The following is a 6,729-nucleotide window of genomic DNA, read 5'->3' as shown; positions in this document are numbered from 1 at the left end:
AATTATTGCTTTTAACAAATTTAATTTTATTATCTTTTTACTATAGATTAACTGAGTAACTTAAAGGAGATATTGTTGAAATTTCACACTGTTATTCCAAATATGATTTACTTTCTTGGTGGTTAATGGAAATGATGATTTTAATGTACTCATGAAATAACTCTTAAAATGAACATGGGTGTACACTCTTAAGACTTTGGATTAAAAGAAATTAAAACACTAAAAAAAATACCTAATATGGTCCACATTATTTGCTGATATTGTCCCCTCAATAATCAAATTTCAAAATGAACATTTATTCGAGGTAACTTTGGAGCTGATATTCCACTTGGTAAATTTGATTTTAAACGAAGAGATGACTACGGGAGATAACGAATATAGAGAGAAGAGAAGTTGCACTAGGAAGCATCCATATCAGAAAATTTATTACCCTTTTAATCACCGGCCAATATGGTAGGTTTGAATCAGGGAAAATTTACGAGCAGATTTTAATTTCTTTCCAATAGTTTTGATGTTACCGACCGACTGGTAATAATGTTATAATTAATTACACGCAACCTTCAGAATACATTGAACACGGTAAATCATGTAATAATGGAAATCATGTTGTGATTATTGATACTTGCAAACGATGCTGTTTTTTTGCGTCTTGTTAGAGTTCCACAGCGAGGAAGAAGTTTGCCCGCAGTCCATAGGCTATGGATTTGATCTCGATGTTACTTGGGCTAATGAAGACGTTCAACACCATGCAATGTACATTGAGAAAATTGTGCTGAAGACGAATATCTTTAACTCATCATTAGGATGTAAAGCTCCGTTCCATTTGATATTTTGCTTTTTGGTTCATGTGTTTAAAGTTGAACCCAAACAAGTAAAAAATATAATTAATAACAGTAATATGGATGAAATATGGATTTTTGTACAATATTAATCTAGAGTCATAATACTGTCACACGTGCCAAATGTCAGTGTCCACAGCATGTCAGGATGTAGATATTCACCGTCATTTGCCTGACATTAAGGTGATACAATTGACAAGTTATCTGTCACCGAGCTGGGTTATAAAATGTCAACTGATCTAGATTCTGCATAGTTTTTTACCTCTATAAATATTTTTTTCTAAACAAGGATAAGACATTTTCTCTTGTGAACATTTTCTTCAGTTATTTGTCATTGTCAACCATTAACCTTAAAACCCGATGATCTGGGAACCCGTTACATTTTGGTTACTCTTTTGTTCTTAGTAATGTTGATTTTCAAATTCTTATTAAAATAATCGCTGAATTCGATTAAATTAAGCTCGAACGTTCAACATTTATATGGTCATGATTGATTCTGCTGTTTGCCTTAGTCACCTACAAGTGAAATTGACCATTCAAGGTCAAACTGAAAAAGAAGAATGAAAACAAATCACCCTTAATTTCTTTTCCTGGCGCCAAAAATATCTATTTAGTAAACATAAGCTACGCATTCTTCAGATATTGAATACAATAAGGGTAAAATAATTCACGCAAATTACATCGCCATAAAATAACATACACCTGTGAGCAATCAATGATAGTTTTTCAATAAATGTTAATAATGTTATAAATGAATTGAAAGAGACTCTTCGAGCTTAAACTAATTTCTTAATGAAAGTTTATTCTGTATAAGTAAACTGACCGAACTTTGACTTCTGAGGATTGTTCAAGATTCTAATCACATGGGTGGTTTGCAAACAGTTTATTTGGTTGACTGGTTGCAATCGAGTGGACAATTACTGACCACTACGGTTCAGCCATGACTTTGAATATATCTCTTATAACAATAAACCCAATAACCTTGCAGATAGACCTATGATGTTCCACACACTTGCATGTCTTGACCTTAGGTTGTACAGAATATGAAACGTTGTACCTGGTAATGGTGACAGTTCATTAAGCAGTCGTTAATAATCTAAGTTTCTTGGACTTCTATTTTGTCTTTTCGACTACACGGTTTCTTCATTATTTACGCACTTACCTACTGAAAACATGCTTACTTAACTCATGTCTGCCTCAATTCCATGTGTAAAAAGTTAACTTTTATGTACGATATTAGCTGTCCTGGTATGCATCCAAAACTCGTGTCGGAAGCAGCAGATGAACTTTACAAATTATGTATGGATGGCAAAACTTTCAACTGCAGAATATATGTTTATTTGTTTTTTCATTACCCTAATCAGGCGCAGAAAAATGAAACGCCTGTTTAAGTCAATCTCCATTCGTTTGACCTGGTACAACAGTCGTCCTGACCACTAAGACAATCCTCTTGTTAGTCAACGCGATGATGTATTATTCTTAACCATAGCAGGTGTGAAGGATAAATGGATTCTGTTAACTGCATACAGTATTTTTGACAAAGTGTTGTACCAGCTAACCTTTTAACCTTCATGAAAATTTATCATAAATAATCATAATATATTTCCACAAAATCATTAAATTAAATGGGCTTCTATTATTCCGATAACTGGGATATAATTTGTGGCCGATTTGTGACTGAAAGCGTTGAAACGGCCACTTCGCTTTCTATTGTGTCCTGAAAGAGGACTATTGTCACCAACAATGGCGGACTATTTACTTCAGTTCAATGCCAATTAATGGCCGACTAGCTTTAAACTAAACTTATATTGTTTGATAACAAGGTACAAATTGTTGATGTATTGTTATCTGTGAACTTTGGGGTTATATTTTTGCACTTTCATATTCTATAAAGGATATTTTAGATTACTGAGTTGTTGATAGCCAACCTGCTCAAGCTTAATGAACGTTCACCAAAAAGGAGGAAGATTGCGTAGTCGACGTTTGAGAATGTCACTTCATACGCATGAATGAAGTTTTTCCATAAAGTGAAAACTGTATCCAGTTCTATGTGTTCATATCGTTTATGTCACAGGTGAAGACTATAGACCCTATATAGAATCCAACTGCATCTTCAGCAAGAAAGTAGATGAAATTTGACTAAGAAAAACATTAGATCCCGGCTTCTCTACCACATAAATTCCTTGTTCGCCATAAGCACATCACAGAATAAAATCATACAAGGAAAACTTTGCAAAGAATAAGATACTGTAGACTAGAATGTGAAGGGAATCACTGGCATAGTAGATTTCAAAATCACCACTTTTCTGAATGGAGCTGTTTTACAGAAAAGTAGTTACTATCATTTGCTAAATATTTTTGTTCATTAGAAGCTTTGCCCTCATATTTGTCCACGTGTAGAGTTGTTCCACGAGTCTGATTGTGGGGTACGTAAGCATCGCAGGCTGTGAAAATGCATTGAAATTCATTTGTGCTATTTATTTTTTATCGATGTTTTAGCATACTTGGCTGTTAATAACAATGTACATGTCTAATGCAATATACAACAAAATCCGTTAATGGAATTAAAACTATTATGGCATAATACTGTTTTCCATTTATAACGCATTCATATCGATTATGGATCATTCTAATGCAACTAAGCGGCTTCCTTTCCATTATTATATAATCCTATTTCCTAATAATGGATTCTTATTCCTGTTATACACGCAATAACTTATTGGTTGATCTCGTAATACAAGAATTTATGTTTGTGTTCCATTACATTAACAGCATCAGTTTCGGTAGATAAGACAGAAAACTGGCACATACTTACCAAGACCAACACAAATTAAAACCCCTTCATGTAATAATATTCATTCAGAAAGCACCTATAACCTCGTAAAGCCCTTTTTCCTCAAAGAAGGTTTCCATATTATTCATGTAAACTTATTAATTTAAACTTAAGGCAGCACTTAAGAAATAATGTAGGAAAACGACATCATGCTTTTGAGGTTATAGTGAGCTTTATAAACTGATAAACCATAGTAAGTAAAGCGTTTCGTATTTCACGAGTTGTGTCATTATTAATTCGTTAGTATTGTGAACATTCGGGGAGGGGGGGGGGGGGGGTGTATTTCATAATTTCAATTTCAATGATTTAAAAGAAGGCTAATTTATGAATAATTACATCGCATAATCACCTGAAGATGACAATGTAAATTGTTGAAATGCAGTGTGTAATAAATCTAAGGAGTAGAATACCATAAAATTGTGTTCCGTTATTTAATACATCGCATAAGGTCGAAGCAAACCGCCCACGATGCACCACGAATAATGTCTTACTCAGATATCATAAACCAAGAGGCGGGGATAAGGTAAATTTAATAATGATAGCCTTGTTTGAAAGATGGACGGGTTTTATTCGTGTATTTCCAGTCACCCGCAACACTTCGTCAGGCTTAATTACAATTCTGTGCAACTTCTTGAGATTATGGTGACGGTGCAGAGAGATGAACTTGCTGATAACCCGAAACAATCCTGAATAGAGATAGAAGGCATTCTAAAAGGGGTGATCTGTCAATGATAAGCGAAGGAGAATCTGTTGTTACCGACAAAGATAACACTGCATTTATGATCATCAAATTTCCTCCATGCGTTATCACCATCATCTGTGTATTGTAGTCATGTTCTTAGTTGGCTTAAAGTGTCTTTAATTTCACTTCCGTTGGTCAAACTTTTAGCTATTTTATCCCTATAAGAGTAAAACAGTGGCGTCAGATTTTGAGTTTTGGAAGAGAAGCATGACCTTGATCGCTGTACACGGATAATAAACAACCGAGTTATGAACTTCTTTTATCAATTTTATCAGAAAGTCAACAATGAAAACGAATTCCTTGCATAAAGGATTAATACTAGGCTATGATATATTTTTTCGACAAACATACTTTACTGACGATGTATTTCCATTTGCTGCAAAAAGCTAAACGTGACACCTTAATTCAGCCTTTTAAAAATTCTCATGCATTGAAATCAATGAACTAGACGGCCTGTAGCCATGCAAGATGTCAGATCGAACTAGATGTCAAGACCTGACTTAAATTACGCAGAAAAAATTGAATTCAATATTAAACAAACAATGCTAAGCTGATAAAAACTGGAAGATGTGTGCGTTCAAGCAGGTCGATGACAAGCATAAAATAATTATGATAATAGTAGGGCTGTAACGTAATGCATATCTTTTGACCATCCCCTGTCAGGATTTGAACGCTCTGTTGCTCTTAACGAACCGCCCGATAGACCAAGTTGACCATAGGTAAAAGATTTAATTAAACTCGTGTCAGATATGACAGTTGATTTGTGAAGATGTCACAGCATGATGTGGGAAAGTTATGATGATAGCTTCGCAAAAAAACGTGGTCTTAAGTTTCGAAAAACGAACTGTGTTAAGATTACATATTCTGTAAGCTCATTGCGCTTTGTTTTACCTCATTATTCTAAATGGTATAGTCTCGATTTAATTTCTCTTGCAAATCATTTAAATGGAGTTTTACGTCCTTCTCTTTGCTTTTAATTAGTTTCATTTTCTGCAGTGTGCTTTTGGAACAGCAAAGTGATTCGTTTTACTATTTGAAAGTGCATAAACGTTTATAACGAATACCTTACATACCAATGTACAATATTTTATTTTTAAGAAATAGTTTGTTCAATTGAAAACCAAGAAACACCCCTTATGATAATAAAACGTAATATAAATAATTGCAATCCATGCGGAAAGAAAGCGCAAATGACTTAGGTAGAAAAATCGTCAAGCTTTTTTGGTGTAGCGTTTTATAAACTGTTTTCTGACATGTTCGTTCAATTGCCTTTTCCAGAATACAAGAATAGGGATGACTTTGGAAATGTTTTTGTTAAAATTTAGACATCGCAAAATCTCTACGGTCTAGAGAATATACACAAGACGCCAAGCAACAGCATGATAGAATAATAGTAAGAAAATATTATAGCTGACATTCTTCGAGTTAATGAAACACGAAAAATAAGTTTAAGCTCATGTCCACTATTTATCGAATTTACAATTGACACCCTGCTGTAAGGACAACAATAAGTTAAGTCCCATGCTAATTTTTCAGGGGTCATGTCCCGAACGAAAGTGATTAAATCTCAATGACCCTTTCAGAATAATAATTACACCAAACCTGAGAAACACATTAGCTGTTTTTACACTTTTTGGGGGAATTTTTGATAATTATTATCAAGCCAGGATATAATTTTATACAGTCATATTTGTATAATTTTTTACATCCGATCAACAAATGACAATGCCTAAATGAAACTGTCTTTTATAGAACACCAAAAATATCGGTAATAGTTTTGTTGACTCTCCAAAAGAGACACAAAGGATCACAAATTCAATAAAGTTTAATTCAGATCAGTCTATAAGGATTCTAATAATTTTAGGAGAAAATGATAGATGGATGCAATAACTGAGTGTCACTTCTGAAAATTTTGATCAACCTAGTTGTTCTTGGTACACATAGTTCTGGTTAAATCAGTGCTACCAATTGAACTATAAGTGGACCAACCCAACAGCATAGAATCATAAAAATTGAACCAATCCACTTCTACAAACTAATACGACTACTAACTAACGACTACCTAGATTGCGATATCAGCTTCCGCTGGAAGTGAACGTTAACCTATCAGCTACGAACCAGATATACTCTTCCAGTTTTCGACAGAATCAAGGGCTGTATCAACCTAGACATACGATGTGGAGATATTGCAGCCCCAGAACAAATCCTTACTTGATCCTAAAGTTTTCAATTGACATATTCCGCTCATAATGAAGACATAAATTGCACATTAGATATTTAATACATTAGGGAAAGTCCTTTTTGTTTTCGCTTGA

Source organism: Lottia gigantea (assembly GCF_000327385.1).
Source record: "Lottia gigantea unplaced genomic scaffold LOTGIsca_10, whole genome shotgun sequence".
NCBI lineage: Eukaryota > Metazoa > Mollusca > Gastropoda > Lottiidae > Lottia > Lottia gigantea.
Note: the sequence above shows the minus strand (reverse complement) of the source record.